Here is a 25,804-nt window from a genome sequence, read left to right as displayed (position 1 = left end):
ACACACGTACTCCCATTCACTCACACACACACACACACACACACGTACTCCCATTCACTCACACACACACACACACGTACTCCCATTCACACACACACACACACACACACACACACACACGTACTCCCATTCACACACACACACACACACGTACTCCCATTCACACACACACACACACACACACGTACTCCCATTCACACACACACACACACACACACACGTACTCCCATTCACACACACACACACACACACACGTACTCCCATTCACACACACACACACACACACACGTACTCCCATTCACACACTCACACACACACACACGTACTCCCATTCACACACACACACACACGTACTCCCATTCACTCACACACACACACACACACACACAAGTACTCCCATTCACACACACACACACACGTACTCCCATTCACTCTCACACACTCACACACACACGTACCCCCATTCACTCACACACACACACACACACGTACTCCCATTCACACACACACACACACACGTACTCCCATTCACACACTCACACACACACACACGTACTCCCATTCACACACACACACACACACACGTACTCCCATTCACTCTCACACACACACACACACACGTACTCCCATTCACTCACACACACACACACACACACACACGTACTCCCATTCACTCACACACACACACACACACGTACTCCCATTCACACACACCCACACACACGTACTCCCATTCACACACACACTCACACACACACACACGTACTCCCATTCACACACACACACACACACACGTACTCCCATTCACTCACTCACACACACACACACGTACTCCCATTCACACACACCCACACACACGTACTCCCATTCACTCACTCACACACACACACACGTACTCCCATTCACTCACACACACACACGTACTCCCATTCACACACACACACACACGTACTCCCATTCACTCACACACACACACACACACACGTACTCCCATTCACTCACACACACACACGTACTCCCATTCACTCACACACACACACACACACACACACGTACTCCCATTCACTCACACACACACACACACACACACACACGTACTCCCATTCACTCACACACACACACACACACACGTACTCCCATTCACTCACACACACACACACACACACGTACTCCCATTCACTCACACACACACACACTCCCATTCACACACACACACACGTACTCCCATTAACTCACACACACACACACACACACGTACTCCCATTCACACACACACACACACACACGTACTCCCATTCACTCACACACACACACACGTACTCCCATTCACACACACACACACACACACACGTACTCCCATTCACTCACACACACACACACACACACACGTACTCCCATTCACTCACACACACACACACGTACTCCCATTCACTCTCACACACACACACGTACTCACATTAACTCACACACACACACACACACACACGTACTCCCATTCACTCACACACACACACACACACACACACGTACTCCCATTCACACACACACACACACACACACACACACGTACTCCCATTCACTCACACACACACACACGCACGTACTCCCATTCACTCACACACACACACACACGTACTCCCATTCACACACACACACACACACACACGTACTCCCATTCACTCACACACACACACACGTACTCCCATTCACACACACACACACACACACACGTACTCCCATTCACACACACACACACACACACGTACTCCCATTCACTCACACACACACACACACACACGTACTCCCATTCACTCACACACACACACACACGTACTCCCATTCACACACACACACACACACACACGTACTCCCATTCACTCACACACACACACACACACGTACTCCCATTCACACACACACACACACACACGTACTCCCATTCACACACACACTCACACACACACACACGTACTCCCATTCACACACACACACACACACGTACTCCCATTCACTCACACACACACACACCTACTCCCATTCACTCACACACACACACACACGTACTCCCATTCACTCACACACACACACACACACACGTACTCCCATTCACACGTACTCCCATTCACACACACACACACACACGTACTCCCATTCACTCACACACACACACACACACACTCCCATTCACACACACACACACGTACTCCCATTCACACACACACACACACACACACACGTACTCCCATTCACACACACACGTACTCCCATTCACATACACACACACGTACTCCCATTCACTCACACACACACGCACACACTCCCATTCACACACACACACACACACGTACTCCCATTCACACACACACACACGTACTCCCATTCACTCACACACACACACACACACACACACGTACTCCCATTCACTCACACACACACACACACACACACACACACACGTACTCCCATTCACTCACACACACACACACACACACACGTACTCCCATTCACTCACACACACACACACACACACGTACTCCCATTCACTCACACACACACACTCCCATTCACACACACACACACGTACTCCCATTAACTCACACACACACACACGTACTCCCATTCACTCACACACACACACACACGTACTCCCATTCACTCACACACACGCACACACACACATACTCCCATTCACTCCCACACACACACACACGTACTCCCATTCACTCACACACACACACACACACACGTACTCCCATTCACACACACACACACACATACACACACGTACTCCCATTCACTCACACACACACACACACGTACTCCCATTCACTCACACACACACACACACACGTACTCCCATTCACTCACACACACACACACACGTACTCCCATTCACACACACACACACACACACACGTACTCCCATTCACACACACACACACACACGTACTCCCATTCACACACACACACACACACGTACTCCCATTCACACACACACACACACGTACTCCCATTCACTCACACACACACACACACACTCCCATTCACACACACACACACACACGTACTCCCATTCACACACACACACACACACACACGTACTCCCATTCACTCACACACACACTCCCATTCACACACACACACACACACACGTACTCCCATTCACACACACACACGTACTCCCATTCACTCACACACACACACACACACACACACACACACTACCATTCACACACACACACACACACGTACTCCCATTCACACACACACACACACGTACTCCCATTCACTCACACACACACACACACTCCCATTCACACACACACACACACACACGTACTCCCATTCACACTCACACACACACACACACACACTCCGATTCACTCACACACACACACACACACACACGTACTCCCATTCACTCACACACACACACACACACGTACTCCCATTCACTCACACACACACACACACACACTCCCATTCACTCACACACACACACACACGTACTCCCATTCACTCACACACACACACACACGTACTCCCATTCACTCACACACACACACACACGTACTCCCATTCACACACACACACACACACACGTACTCCCATTCACTCACACACACACACACACGTACTCCCATTCACACACACACACACACACACGTACTCCCATTCACTCACACACACACGTACTCCCCTTCACTCACACACACACACACACACACGTACTCCCATTCACTCACGCACTCACACACACACCTACTCCCATTCACTCACACACACACACACGTACTCCCATTCACTCACACACACACACACACACACACACACGTACTCCCATTCACTCACACACACACACACACACACACTCCCATTCACACACACACACACACACACACGTACTCCCATTCACACACACACACGTACTCCCATTCACACACACACGTACTCCCATTCACTCACACACACACACACACACACACTACCATTCACACACACACACACACACACACACACGTACTCCCATTCACACACACACACACACACGTACTCCCATTCACTCACACACACACACACACTCCCATTCACACACACACACACACACACGTACTCCCATTCACACACACACACACATACACACACACGTACTCCCATTCACACTCACACACACACACACACACACTCCCATTCACTCACACACACACACACACACACACGTACTCCCATTCACTCACACACACACACACACACACACACACACGTACTCCCATTCACTCACACACACACACACGTACTCCCATTCACTCACACACACACACACACACACGTACTCCCATTCACTCACACACACACACACACACGTACTCCCATTCACACACACACACACACGTACTCCCATTCACACTCACACACACACACACACACTCCCATTCACTCACACACACACACACACACACACGTACTCCCATTCACTCACACACACACACACACGTACTCCCATTCACTCACACACACACACACGTACTCCCATTCACTCACACACACACACACACACACACACGTACTCCCATTCACTCACACACACACACACGTACTCCCATTCACTCACACACACACACACACACGTACTCCCATTCACTCACACACACACACACGTACTCCCATTCACTCACACACACACACACACACGTACTCCCATTCACACACACACACACACACACGTACTCCCATTCACACACACACACACACGTACTCCCATTCACACACACACACACACACGTACTCCCATTCACACACACACACACACACACGTACTCCCATTCACACACACACACACACACGTACTCCCATTCACACACACACACACACACACACACGTACTCCCATTCACACACACACACACACACACACACACGTACTCCCATTCACACACTCACACACACACACACGTACTCCCATTCACACACACACACACACGTACTCCCATTCACTCACACACACACACACCTACTCCCATTCACTCACACACACACACACACGTACTCCCATTCACTCACACACACACACACACACACACACGTACTCCCATTCACTCACACACACACACACGTACTCCCATTCACTCACACACACACACACACACACACGTACTCCCATTCACTCACACACACACACACACGTACTCCCATTCACACACACACACACACACACACACACACACACGTACTCCCATTCACACACACACACACACGTACTCCCATTCACACACACACACACACACACACGTACTCCCATTCACACACACACACACACACACACACGTACTCCCATTCACACACACACACACACACACACGTACTCCCATTCACACACACACACACACACACACGTACTCCCATTCACACACTCACACACACACACACGTACTCCCATTCACACACACACACACACGTACTCCCATTCACTCACACACACACACACACACACACAAGTACTCCCATTCACACACACACACACACGTACTCCCATTCACTCTCACACACTCACACACACACGTACCCCCATTCACTCACACACACACACACACACGTACTCCCATTCACACACACACACACACACGTACTCCCATTCACACACTCACACACACACACACGTACTCCCATTCACACACACACACACACACACGTACTCCCATTCACTCTCACACACACACACACACACGTACTCCCATTCACTCACACACACACACACACACACACACACGTACTCCCATTCACTCACACACACACACACACACGTACTCCCATTCACACACACCCACACACACGTACTCCCATTCACACACACACTCACACACACACACACGTACTCCCATTCACACACACACACACACACACGTACTCCCATTCACTCACTCACACACACACACACGTACTCCCATTCACACACACCCACACACACGTACTCCCATTCACTCACTCACACACACACACGTACTCCCATTCACTCACACACACACACGTACTCCCATTCACACACACACACACACGTACTCCCATTCACTCACACACACACACACACACACGTACTCCCATTCACTCACACACACACACGTACTCCCATTCACTCACACACACACACACACACACACACGTACTCCCATTCACTCACACACACACACACACACACACACACACGTACTCCCATTCACTCACACACACACACACACACACGTACTCCCATTCACTCACACACACACACACACACACGTACTCCCATTCACTCACACACACACACACTCCCATTCACACACACACACACGTACTCCCATTAACTCACACACACACACACACACACGTACTCCCATTCACACACACACACACACACGTACTCCCATTCACTCACACACACACACACGTACTCCCATTCACACACACACACACACACACACGTACTCCCATTCACTCACACACACACACACACACACACGTACTCCCATTCACTCACACACACACACACGTACTCCCATTCACTCTCACACACACACACGTACTCACATTAACTCACACACACACACACACACACACGTACTCCCATTCACTCACACACACACACACACACACACACGTACTCCCATTCACACACACACACACACACACACACACACGTACTCCCATTCACTCACACACACACACACACACGTACTCCCATTCACTCACACACACACACACACGTACTCCCATTCACACACACACACACACACACACGTACTCCCATTCACTCACACACACACACACGTACTCCCATTCACACACACACACACACACACACGTACTCCCATTCACACACACACACACACACACGTACTCCCATTCACTCACACACACACACACACACACGTACTCCCATTCACTCACACACACACACACACGTACTCCCATTCACACACACACACACACACACACGTACTCCCATTCACTCACACACACACACACACACGTACTCCCATTCACACACACACACACACACACGTACTCCCATTCACACACACACTCACACACACACACACGTACTCCCATTCACACACACACACACACACGTACTCCCATTCACTCACACACACACACACCTACTCCCATTCACTCACACACACACACACACGTACTCCCATTCACTCACACACACACACACACACACGTACTCCCATTCACACGTACTCCCATTCACACACACACACACACACGTACTCCCATTCACTCACACACACACACACACACACTCCCATTCACACACACACACACGTACTCCCATTCACACACACACACACACACACACGTACTCCCATTCACACACACACGTACTCCCATTCACATACACACACACGTACTCCCATTCACTCACACACACACGCACACACTCCCATTCACACACACACACACACACGTACTCCCATTCACACACACACACACGTACTCCCATTCACTCACACACACACACACACACACACACGTACTCCCATTCACTCACACACACACACACACACACACACACACACGTACTCCCATTCACTCACACACACACACACACACACACGTACTCCCATTCACTCACACACACACACACACACACGTACTCCCATTCACTCACACACACACACTCCCATTCACACACACACACACGTACTCCCATTAACTCACACACACACACACGTACTCCCATTCACTCACACACACACACACACGTACTCCCATTCACTCACACACACGCACACACACACATACTCCCATTCACTCCCACACACACACACACGTACTCCCATTCACTCACACACACACACACACACACGTACTCCCATTCACACACACACACACACATACACACACGTACTCCCATTCACTCACACACACACACACACGTACTCCCATTCACTCACACACACACACACACACGTACTCCCATTCACTCACACACACACACACACGTACTCCCATTCACACACACACACACACACACACGTACTCCCATTCACACACACACACACACACGTACTCCCATTCACACACACACACACACACGTACTCCCATTCACACACACACACACACGTACTCCCATTCACTCACACACACACACACACACTCCCATTCACACACACACACACACACGTACTCCCATTCACACACACACACACACACACACGTACTCCCATTCACTCACACACACACTCCCATTCACACACACACACACACACACGTACTCCCATTCACACACACACACGTACTCCCATTCACTCACACACACACACACACACACACACACACACTACCATTCACACACACACACACACACACGTACTCCCATTCACACACACACACACACGTACTCCCATTCACTCACACACACACACACACTCCCATTCACACACACACACACACACACGTACTCCCATTCACACTCACACACACACACACACACACTCCGATTCACTCACACACACACACACACACACACGTACTCCCATTCACTCACACACACACACACACACGTACTCCCATTCACTCACACACACACACACACACACTCCCATTCACTCACACACACACACACACGTACTCCCATTCACTCACACACACACACACACGTACTCCCATTCACTCACACACACACACACGTACTCCCATTCACACACACACACACACACACGTACTCCCATTCACTCACACACACACACACACGTACTCCCATTCACACACACACACACACACACGTACTCCCATTCACTCACACACACACGTACTCCCCTTCACTCACACACACACACACACACACGTACTCCCATTCACTCACGCACTCACACACACACCTACTCCCATTCACTCACACACACACACACGTACTCCCATTCACTCACACACACACACACACACACACACACGTACTCCCATTCACTCACACACACACACACACACACACTCCCATTCACACACACACACACACACACACACACGTACTCCCATTCACACACACACACGTACTCCCATTCACACACACACGTACTCCCATTCACTCACACACACACACACACACACACACACACACACACTACCATTCACACACACACACACACACACACACGTACTCCCATTCACACACACACACACACACGTACTCCCATTCACTCACACACACACACACACTCCCATTCACACACACACACACACACACACGTACTCCCATTCACACTCACACACACACACACTCCCATTCACTCACACACACACACACACACACACGTACTCCCATTCACTCACACACACACACACACACGTACTCCCATTCACTCACACACACACACACACACACACACACGTACTCCCATTCACTCACACACACACACACACGTACTCCCATTCACTCAGACACACACACACGTACTCCCATTCACACACACACACACACACACACGTACTCTCATTCACACTCACACACACACACACACTCCCATTCACTCACACACACACACACACACACACGTACTCCCATTCACTCACACACACACACACACGTACTCCCATTCACTCACACACACACACGTAATCCCATTCACACACACACACACGTACTCCCATTCACACACACACACGTACTCCCATTCACTCACACACACACACACGTACTCCCATTCACTCACACACACACACACACGTACTCCCATTCACACACACACACACATACACACACACGTACTCCCATTCACACTCACACACACACACACACACACTCCCATTCACTCACACACACACACACACACACACGTACTCCCATTCACTCACACACACACACACACACACACACACGTACTCCCATTCACTCACACACACACACACGTACTCCCATTCACTCACACACACACACACACACATGTACTCCCATTCACTCACACACACACACACACACGTACTCCCATTCACACACACACACACACGTACTCCCATTCACACTCACACACACACACACACACTCCCATTCACTCACACACACACACACACACACACGTACTCCCATTCACTCACACACACACACACACGTACTCCCATTCACTCACACACACACACACGTACTCCCATTCACTCACACACACACACACACACACACGTACTCCCATTCACTCACACACACACACACGTACTCCCATTCACTCACACACACACACACACACGTACTCCCATTCACTCACACACACACACACGTACTCCCATTCACTCACACACACACACACACACGTACTCCCATTCACTCACACACACACACACGTACTCCCATTCACACACACACACACACACACGTACTCCCATTCACACACACACACACACGTACTCCCATTCACACACACACACACACACGTACTCCCATTCACACACACACACACACACACGTACTCCCATTCACACACACACACACACACGTACTCCCATTCACACACACACACACACACACACACGTACTCCCATTCACACACACACACACACACACACACGTACTCCCATTCACACACTCACACACACACACACGTACTCCCATTCACACACACACACACACGTACTCCCATTCACTCACACACACACACACCTACTCCCATTCACTCACACACACACACACACACGTACTCCCATTCACTCACACACACACACACACACACACGTACTCCCATTCACTCACACACACACACACGTACTCCCATTCACTCACACACACACACACACACACACGTACTCCCATTCACTCACACACACACACACACGTACTCCCATTCACACACACACACACACACACACGTACTCCCATTCACACACACACACACACACGTACTCCCATTCACACACACACACACACACACACGTACTCCCATTCACACACACACACACACACGTACTCCCATTCACACACACACACACACACACACGTACTCCCATTCACACACACACACACACACACGTACTCCCATTCACACACTCACACACACACACACGTACTCCCATTCACACACACACACACACGTACTCCCATTCACTCACACACACACACACACACACACAAGTACTCCCATTCACACACACACACACACGTACTCCCATTCACTCTCACACACTCACACACACACGTACCCCCATTCACTCACACACACACACACACACGTACTCCCATTCACACACACACACACACACGTACTCCCATTCACACACTCACACACACACACACGTACTCCCATTCACACACACACACACACACACGTACTCCCATTCACTCTCACACACACACACACACACGTACTCCCATTCACTCACACACACACACACACACACACACGTACTCCCATTCACTCACACACACACACACACACGTACTCCCATTCACACACACCCACACACACGTACTCCCATTCACACACACACTCACACACACACACACGTACTCCCATTCACACACACACACACACACACACGTACTCCCATTCACTCACTCACACACACACACACGTACTCCCATTCACACACACCCACACACACGTACTCCCATTCACTCACTCACACACACACACACGTACTCCCATTCACTCACACACACACACGTACTCCCATTCACACACACACACACACGTACTCCCATTCACTCACACACACACACACACACACGTACTCCCATTCACTCACACACACACACGTACTCCCATTCACTCACACACACACACACACACACACACGTACTCCCATTCACTCACACACACACACACACACACACACACACGTACTCCCATTCACTCACACACACACACACACACACGTACTCCCATTCACTCACACACACACACACACACACGTACTCCCATTCACTCACACACACACACACACTCCCATTCACACACACACACACGTACTCCCATTAACTCACACACACACACACACACACGTACTCCCATTCACACACACACACACACACGTACTCCCATTCACTCACACACACACACACGTACTCCCATTCACACACACACACACACACACACGTACTCCCATTCACTCACACACACACACACACACACACGTACTCCCATTCACTCACACACACACACACGTACTCCCATTCACTCTCACACACACACACGTACTCACATTAACTCACACACACACACACACACACACGTACTCCCATTCACTCACACACACACACACACACACACACGTACTCCCATTCACACACACACACACACACACACACACGTACTCCCATTCACTCACACACACACACACACACGTACTCCCATTCACTCACACACACACACACACGTACTCCCATTCACACACACACACACACACACACGTACTCCCATTCACTCACACACACACACACACGTACTCCCATTCACACACACACACACATACACGTACTCCCATTCACACACACACACACACACACACGTACTCCCATTCACTCACACACACACACACACACACGTACTCCCATTCACTCACACACACACACACACGTACTCCCATTCACACACACACACACACACACACGTACTCCCATTCACTCACACACACACACACACGTACTCCCATTCACACACACACACACACACACGTACTCCCATTCACACACACACTCACACACACACACACGTACTCCCATTCACACACACACACACACACGTACTCCCATTCACTCACACACACACACACCTACTCCCATTCACTCACACACACACACACGTACTCCCATTCACTCACACACACACACACACACACACGTACTCCCATTCACACGTACTCCCATTCACACACACACACACACACGTACTCCCATTCACTCACACACACACACACACACACTCCCATTGACTCACACACACACACACACACACTCCCATTCACACACACACACACGTACTCCCATTCACACACACACACACACACACACGTACTCCCATTCACACACACACGTACTCCCATTCACATACACACACACGTACTCCCATTCACTCACACACACACGCACACACTCCCATTCACACACACACACACACACGTACTCCCATTCACACACACACACACGTACTCCCATTCACTCACTCACACACACACACACACACACGTACTCCCATTCACTCACACACACACACACACACACACACACACACGTACTCCCATTCACTCACACACACACACACACACACACGTACTCCCATTCACTCACACACACACACACACACACACGTACTCCCATTCACTCACACACACACACACACTCCCATTCACACACACACACACGTACTCCCATTAACTCACACACACACACACACGTACTCCCATTCACTCACACACACACACACACGTACTCCCATTCACTCACACACACGCACACACACACATACTCCCATTCACTCCCACACACACACACACGTACTCCCATTCACTCACACACACACACACACACACGTACTCCCATTCACACACACACACACACACACACACACGTACTCCCATTCACTCACACACACACACACACGTACTCCCATTCACTCACACACACACACACACACGTACTCCCATTCACTCACACACACACACACACGTACTCCCATTCACACACACACACACACACACACGTACTCCCATTCACACACACACACACACACGTACTCCCATTCACACACACACACGTACTCCCATTCACACACACACACACACGTACTCCCATTCACTCACACACACACACACACACTCCCATTCACACACACACACACACACGTACTCCCATTCACACACACACACACACACACACACGTACTCCCATTCACTCACACACACACACACACACACTCCCATTCACACACACACACACACACACACACGTACTCCCATTCACACACACACACGTACTCCCATTCACACACACACGTACTCCCATTCACTCACACACACACACACACACACACACACACACTACCATTCACACACACACACACACACACGTACTCCCATTCACACACACACACACACGTACTCCCATTCACTCACACACACACACACACTCCCATTCACACACACACACACACACACGTACTCCCATTCACACTCACACACACACACACACACACTCCGATTCACTCACACACACACACACACACACACGTACTCCCATTCACTCACACACACACACACACACGTACTCCCATTCACTCACACACACACACACACACACACACACGTACTCCCATTCACTCACACACACACACACACGTACTCCCATTCACTCAGACACACACACACGAACTCCCATTCACACACACACACACACACACGTATTCTCATTCACACTCACACACACACACACACTCCCATTCACTCATACACACACACACACGTACTCCCATTCACTCACACACACACACACACACGTACTCCCATTCACTCACACACACACACACGTACTCCCATTCACACACACACACACGTACTCCCATTCACACACACACACGTACTCCCATTCACTCACACACACACACACACGTACTCCCATTCACTCACACACACACACACACGTACTCCCATTCACACACACACACACACACACACACACACGTACTCCCATTCACACTCACACACACACACGTACTCCCATTCACACACACACACACACACACACTCCCATTCACTCACACACACACACACACACACGTACTCCCATTCACTCACACACACACACACGTACTCCCATTCACTCACACACACACACACGTACTCCCATTCACTCACACACACACACACACACGTACTCCCATTCACTCACACACACACACACACACGTACTCCCATTCACACACACACACACGTACTCCCATTCACACTCACACACACACACACACACTCCCATTCACTCACACACACACACACACACACGTACTCCCATTCACTCACACACACACACACACACACGTACTCCCATTCACTCACACACACACACACGTACTCCCATTCACTCACACACACACACACACACACACACGTACTCCCATTCACTCACACACACACACACGTACTCCCATTCACTCACACACACACACACACACGTACTCCCATTCACTCACACACACACACACGTACTCCCATTCACTCACACACACACACACACACACACGTACTCCCATTCACACACACACACACACACACACACGTACTCCCATTCACACACACACACACACACGTACTCCCATTCACACACACACACACACACACGTACTCCCATTCACACACACACACACACACGTACTCCCATTCACACACACACACACACACGTACTCCCATTCACACACACACATGTACTCCCATTCACACACACACACACACACACACGTACACCCATTCACACACTCACACACACACACACGTACTCCCATTCACACACACACACACACGTACTCCCATTCACTCACACACACACACACACACACAAGTACTCCCATTCACACACACACACGTACTCCCATTCACTCTCACACACTCACACACACACGTACCCCCATTCACTCACACACACACACACACGTACTCCCATTCACACACACACACACACACGTACTCCCATTCACACACTCACACGCACACACACGTACTCCCATTCACACACACACACACACACACGTACTCCCATTCACTCTCACACACACACACACACACGTACTCCCATTCACTCACACACACACACACACACACGTACTCCCATTCACACACTCACACACACACACACGTACTCCCATTCACTCACACACACACACACACGTACTCCCATTCACTCACACACACACACACACACGTACTCCCATTCACACACACACACACACACGTACTCCCATTCACTCTCACACACACACGTACTCCCATTCACACACACACACACACGTACTCCCATTCACTCACACACACACACACGTACTCCCATTCACATACACACACACGTACTCCCATTCACTCACACACACACACACGTACTCCCATTCACAAACACACACACACACACACACACACTTACTCCCATTCACACACACACCCACACACGTACTCCCATTCACACACACACACACACACACACGTACTCCCATTCACACACTCACACACACACACACACGTACTCCCATTCACTCTCACACACACACACACGTACTCCCATTCACTCACACACACACACACACACACGTACTCCCATTCACTCACACACACACACACACACACACGTACTCCCATTCACTCACACACACACACACACACACACACACGTACTCCCATTCACACACACACACACACACGTACTCCCATTCACTCACACACACACACACGTACTCCCATTCACTCACACACACACACGTACTCCCATTCACACACACACACACACACACGTACTCCCATTCACACACACGTACTCCCATTCACACACACACACACACACACACACGTACTCCCATTCACACACACACACACACACACACGTACTCCCATTCACTCACACACACACACACGTACTCCCATTCACACACACACACACACACTCCCATTCACACACACACTCACACACACACACACACACTCCCATTCACTCACACACACACACACGTACTCCCATTCACACACTCACACACACACACACGTACTCCCATTCACACACACACACACGTACTCCCATTCACACACACACACACACACACACGTACTCCCATTCACACACACACACACACACACGTACTCCCATTCACACACACACACACACGTACTCCCATTCACACACACACACACACACACGTACTCCCATTCACACACACACACACACGTACTCCCATTCACACACACACACACACACACACGTACTCCCATTCACACACACACACACACTTACTCCCATTCACTCACACACACACACACTCCCATTCACACACACACACACACACACGTACTCCCATTCACACACACACACGTACTCCCATTCACACACACACATACACACGTACTCCCATTCACACACACACACACACACGTACTCCCATTCACACACACACACACACATGTACTCCCATTCACTCACACACACACACACACACACACACACTCCCATTCACACACACACACACACGTACTCCCATTCACACACACACACACACACGTACTCCCATTCACACACACACACACGTACTCCCATTCACACTCACACACACACACGTACTCCCATTCACACACACACACACACACGTACTCCCATTCACACACACACACACACACACACACGTACTCCCATTCACACACACACACACACACACACGTCCTCCCATTCACACACACACACACACACACACGTACTCCCATTCACTCTCACACACACACACGTACTCCCATTCACTCACACACACACACTCACACACACACACTCCCATTCACACACACACACACACACACACGTACTCCCATTCACACACACACACACACGTACTCCCATCCACACTCACACACACACACACACGTACTCCCATTCACACACACACACACACACGTACTCCCATTCACACACACACACACACGTACTCCCATTCACACACACACACACACACACGTACTCCCATTCACACACACACACACACACACACACACGTACTCCCATTCACACACACACACACACACACACGTACTCCCATTCACTCACACACACACACACACACACACTCCCATTCACACACACACACACACACGTACTCCCATTCACTCACACACACACACACGTACTCCCATTCACACACACACACACACACACACACGTACTCCCATTCACACACACACACACACACACGTACTCCCATTCACACACACACACACACGTACTCCCATTCACACACACACACACACACACGTACTCCCATTCACACACACACACACACACGTACTCCCATTCACACACACACACACACACACACGTACTCCCATTCACACACACACACACACTTACTCCCATTCACTCACACACACACACACTCCCATTCACACACACACACACACACACGTACTCCCATTCACACACACACACGTACTCCCATTCACACACACACATACACACGTACTCCCATTCACACACACACACACACACGTACTCCCATTCACACACACACACACACATGTACTCCCATTCACTCACACACACACACACACACACACACACTCCCATTCACACACACACACACACGTACTCCCATTCACACACACACACACACACGTACTCCCATTCACACACACACACACGTACTCCCATTCACACTCACACACACACACGTACTCCCATTCACACACACACACACACACGTACTCCCATTCACACACACACACACACACACACATGTACTCCCATTCACACACACACACACACACACACGTCCTCCCATTCACACACACACACACACACACACGTACTCCCATTCACTCTCACACACACACACGTACTCCCATTCACTCACACACACACACTCACACACACACACTCCCATTCACACACACACACACACACACACGTACTCCCATTCACACACACACACACACGTACTCCCATTCACACTCACACACACACACACACGTACTCCCATTCACACACACACACACACACGTACTCCCATTCACACACACACACACACGTACTCCCATTCACACACACACACACACACACGTACTCCCATTCACACACACACACACACACACACACACACGTACTCCCATTCACACACACACACACACACACACGTACTCCCATTCACTCACACACACACACACACACTCCCATTCACACACACACACACACACGTACTCCCATTCACTCACACACACACACACGTACTCCCATTCACACACACACACACACACGTACTCCCATTCACTCACGCACTCACACACACACGTACTCCCATTCACACACACACACACACACAGACGTACTCCCATTCACTCACACACACACACACACACACGTACTCCCATTCACACACACACACACACACGTACTCCCATTCACTCTCACACACACACACACACACGTACTCCCATTCACACACACACACACACACACGTACTCCCATTCACACACACACACACACACACGTACTCCCATTCACTCACACACACACACACGTACTCCCATTCACACACACACACACACGTACTCCCATTCACTCACGCACTCACACACACACGTACTCCCATTCACACACACACACACACACACAGACGTACTCCCATTCACTCACACACACACACACACACACGTACTCCCATTCACACACACACACACACACGTACTCCCATTCACTCTCACACACACACACACACACGTACTCCCATTCACACACACACACACGTACTCCCATTCACTCACGCACTCACACACACACGTACTCCCATTCACTCACACACACACACACACACTCCCATTCACACACACACACACACACACACGTACTCCCATTCACTCACTCACACACACACACACACACTCCCATTCACACACACACACACACACACACACACGTACTCCCATTCACTCACGCACTCACACACACACGTACTCCCATTCACTCACACACACACACACACTCCCATTCACACACACACACACACACACACACACGTACTCCCATTCACTCTCACACACACACACACACACGTACTCCCATTCACTCTCACACACACACACACACGTACTCCCATTCACTCTCACACACACACACGTTCTCCCATTCACGCACACACACACACACACTCCCATTCACTCACACACACACACACTCCCATTCACTCACACACACACACACACACACACACACTCCCATTCACACACACACACACACACACACACATACTGCCATTCACTCTCACACACACACACACACACACTCCCATTCACTCACACACACACACTCCCATTCACTCACACACACACACACACACACTCCCATTCACACACACACACACACACACACACATACTGCCATTCACTCTCACACACACACACACACACGTACTCCCATTCACACACACACACACACACACACATACTGCCATTCACTCTCACACACACACACATGTACTCCCATTCACTCTCACACACACACACGTACTCCCATTCACTCACACACACACACACACACGTACTCCCATTCACTCACACACACACACACACACTCCCATTCACACACACACACACACACACACGTACTCCCATTCACTCTCACACACACACACACACACGTACTCCCATTCACTCACACACACACACACACACACGTACTCCCATTCACTCACACACACACCCATTCACACACACACACACACACACGTACTCCCATTCACTCTCACACACACACACACACATACTCCCATTCACACACACACACACAAACACACTCCCATTCACTCTCACATACACACACACACTCCCATTCACTCACACACACACACACACACGTACTCCCATTCACTCACACACACACACACACGTACTCCCATTCACTCACACACACACACACACTCCCATTCACTCACACACACACACACACACACACTCCCATTCACACACACACACACACACATGTACTCCCATTCACTCTCACACACACACACGTACTCCCATTCACTCACACACACACACACACGTACTCCCATTCACTCACACACACACACACACACGTACTCCCATTCACTCTCACACACACACGTACTCCCATTCACTCACACACACACACACACACGTACTCCCATTCACTCACACACACACCCATTCACACACACACACACACACACGTACTCCCATTCACTCTCACACACACACACACACACACACTCCCATTCACTCACACACACACACACACACACACGTACTCCCATTCACTCACACACACACACACGTACTCCCATTCACTCACACACACACACACACGTACTCCCATTCACTCACTCACACACACACACACACTCCCATTCACTCACACTCACACACACACACACGTACTCCCATTCACACTCACACACACACACACGTACTCCCATTCACTCACACACACACACACACACGTACTCCCATTCACTCACACACACACACACACGTACTCCCATTCACACACACACACACACAGGTACTCCCATTCACACACACACACACACACGTACTCCCATTCACACACACACACACACACACGTACTCCCATTCACTCACACACACACACACACACGTACTCCCATTCACTCACACACACACACACACGTACTCCCATTCACACACACACACACACGTACTCCCATTCACACACACACACACACACGCGCTCCCTTTCACTCACACACACACGTACTCCCATTCACTCACACACACACACACGTACTCCCATTCACACACACACACACACACACACGTACTCCCATTCACACTCACACACACACACACACTCCCATTCACTCACACACACACACACACACTCCCATTCACTCACACACACACACGTACTCCCATTCACTCACACACACACACACACGTACTCCCATTCACTCACACACACACACACACACACACGTACTCCCATTCACACACACACACACACACGTACTCCCATTCACACACTCACACACACACACACGTACTCCCATTCACACACACACACGTACTCCCATTCACACACACACACACACGTACTCCCATTCACACACACAAACACACACACGTACTCCCATTCACACTCACACACACACGTACTCCCATTCACACTCACACACACACACACACTCCCATTCACTCACACACACACACACACACTCCCATTCACTCACACACACACACACGTACTCCCATTCACTCACACACACACACACACACTCCCATTCACTCACACACACACACACACACACACACGTACTCCCATTCACACACACACACACGTACTCCCATTCACACACTCACACACACACACGTACTCCCATTCACACACACACACGTACTCCCATTCACACACACACACACACGTACTCCCATTCACTCACACACACACACACACACACACTCCCATTCACTCACACACACACACACACACACTCCCATTCACACACACACACACACACACACGTACTCCCATTCACTCTCACACACACACGTACTCCCATTCACTCACACACACACACACACACGTACTCCCATTCACTCACACACACACCCATTCACACACACACACACACACACACACGTACTCCCATTCACTCTCACACACACACACACACACACACTCCCATTCACTCACACACACACACACACACACGTACTCCCATTCACTCACACACACACACACGTACTCCCATTCACTCACACACACACACACACGTACTCCCATTCACCCACTCACACACACACACACTCCCATTCACTCACACTCACACACACACACACGTACTCCCATTCACACTCACACACACACACACACGTACTCCCATTCACTCACACACACACACACACACGTACTCCCATTCACTCACACACACACACACACGTACTCCCATTCACACACACACACACACACGTACTTCCATTCACACACACACACACACACGTACTCCCATTCACACACACACACACACACACGTACTCCCATTCACTCACACACACACACACACACGTACTCCCATTCACTCACACACACGTACTCCCATTCACACACACACACACACACACACGTACTCCCATTCACACACACACACACACACGTACTCCCTTTCACTCACACACACACGTACTCCCATTCACTCACACACACACACACACACGTACTCCCATTCACACACACACACACACACACGTACTCCCATTCACACTCACACACACACACACACTCCCATTCACTCACACACACACACACACACTCCCATTCACTCACACACACACACACGTACTCCCATTCACTCACACACACACACACACGTACTCCCATTCACTCACACACACACACACACACACGTACTCCCATTCACACACACACACACACACGTACTCCCATTCACACACTCACACACACACACACGTACTCCCATTCACACACACACACGTACTCCCATTCACACACACACACACACACGTACTCCCATTCACTCACACACACACACACACACACTCCCATTCACTCACACACACACACACACACTCCCATTCACACACACACACACACACGTACTCCCATTCACACACACACACACGTACTCCCATTCACACACTCACACACACACACGTACTCCCATTCACACACACACACGTACTCCCATTCACACACACACACACACGTACTCCCATTCACTCACACACACACACACACACACACACTCCCATTCACTCACACACACACACACACACACACACACACTTACTCCCATTCACTCTCACACACGTACTCCCATTCACTCTCACACACACACACACACACACACTCCCATTCACTCACACACACACACACACACTCCCATTCACTCACACACACACACACGTACTCCCATTCACTCACACACACACACACACACACTCCCATTCACTCACACACACACACACACACACACACGTACTCCCATTCACACACACACACACGTACTCCCATTCACACACACACACGTACTCCCATTCACACACACACACACACGTACTCCCATTCACACACACACACGTACTCCCATTCACACACACACACACACGTACTCCCATTCACTCACACACACACACACACACACACACTCCCATTCACTCACACACACACACACACACACTCCCATTCACACACACACACACACACACACGTACTCCCATTCACTCTCACACACACACGTACTCCCATTCACTCACACACGCACACACACACGTACTCCCATTCACTCACACACACACCCATTCACACACACACACACACACACACACGTACTCCCATTCACTCTCACACACACACACACACACACACTCCCATTCACTCACACACACACACACACACACGTACTCCCATTCACTCACACACACACACACGTACTCCCATTCACTCACACACACACACACACGTACTCCCATTCACTCACTCACACACACACACACTCCCATTCACTCACACTCACACACACACACACGTACTCCCATTCACACTCACACACACACACACACGTACTCCCATTCACTCACACACACACACACACACGTACTCCCATTCACTCACACACACACACACACACGTACTCCCATTCACACACACACACACGTACTCCCATTCACACACACACACACACACGTACTCCCATTCACACACACACACACACACACACGTACTCCCATTCACTCACACACACACACACACACGTACTCCCATTCACTCACACACACACACACACGTACTCCCATTCACACACACACACACACACACACGTACTCCCATTCACACACACACACACGTACTCCCTTTCACTCACACACACACGTACTCCCATTCACTCACACACACACACACACACGTACTCCCATTCACACACACACACACACACACACGTACTCCCATTCACACTCACACACACACACACACTCCCATTCACTCACACACACACACACACACTCCCATTCACTCACACACACACACACGTACTCCCATTCACTCACACACACACACACACGTACTCCCATTCACTCACACACACACACACACACACGTACTCCCATTCACACACACACACACACACGTACTCCCATTCACACACTCACACACACACACACGTACTCCCATTCACACACACACACGTACTCCCATTCACACACACACACACACGTACTCCCATTCACACACACACACGTACTCCCATTCACACTCACACACACACACACACACGTACTCCCATTCACACTCACACACACACACACACTCCCATTCACTCACACACACACACACACACTCCCATTCACTCACACACACACACACGTACTCCCATTCACTCACACACACACACACACACACTCCCATTCACTCACACACACACACACACACTCCCATTCACACACACACACACACACGTACTCCCATTCACACACACACACACGTACTCCCATTCACACACTCACACACACACACGTACTCCCATTCACACACACACACGTACTCCCATTCACACACACACACACACGTACTCCCATTCACTCACACACACACACACACACACACTCCCATTCACTCACACACACACACACACACTTACTCCCATTCACTCTCACACACGTACTCCCATTCACTCTCACACACACACACACACACGTACTCCCATTCACTCTCACACACACACATACACACGTACTCCCATTCACTCTCACACACACACACACACACGTACTCCCATTCACTCTCACACACACACACACACACGTACTCCCATTCACTCACACACACACACACATGTACTCCCATTCACTCACACACACACACACACACGTACTCCCATTCACTCACCCACACACACGTACTCCCATTCACTCTCACACACACACACACACACACGTACTCCCATTCACTCTCACACACACACACACACACACGTACTCCCATTCACTCACACTCACACACACACACGTACTCCCATTCACTCTCACACACACACACACACACGTACTCCCATTCACACACACACACACACACACACACACGTACTCCCATTCACTCACACACACACACACACACACGT

General features: G+C 49.9%; 1 protein-coding gene across 4 annotated transcripts in view; it reads right to left on the bottom strand.

The window, feature by feature from the left end:
• The window catches only part of LOC140457003 (pyruvate carboxylase, mitochondrial-like), a 1,063,875-nt gene that overhangs the window by 465,916 nt on the left and 572,155 nt on the right, over nt 1-25,804 (bottom strand). The window lies entirely within an intron of this gene.

Source organism: Chiloscyllium punctatum, chromosome 31 (genome assembly GCF_047496795.1).
Source record: "Chiloscyllium punctatum isolate Juve2018m chromosome 31, sChiPun1.3, whole genome shotgun sequence".
Taxonomy (NCBI): domain Eukaryota; kingdom Metazoa; phylum Chordata; class Chondrichthyes; order Orectolobiformes; family Hemiscylliidae; genus Chiloscyllium; species Chiloscyllium punctatum.
The sequence above is the reverse complement of the archived record's forward strand: the minus strand, read 5'-3'. Positions and strand labels throughout refer to the sequence as shown.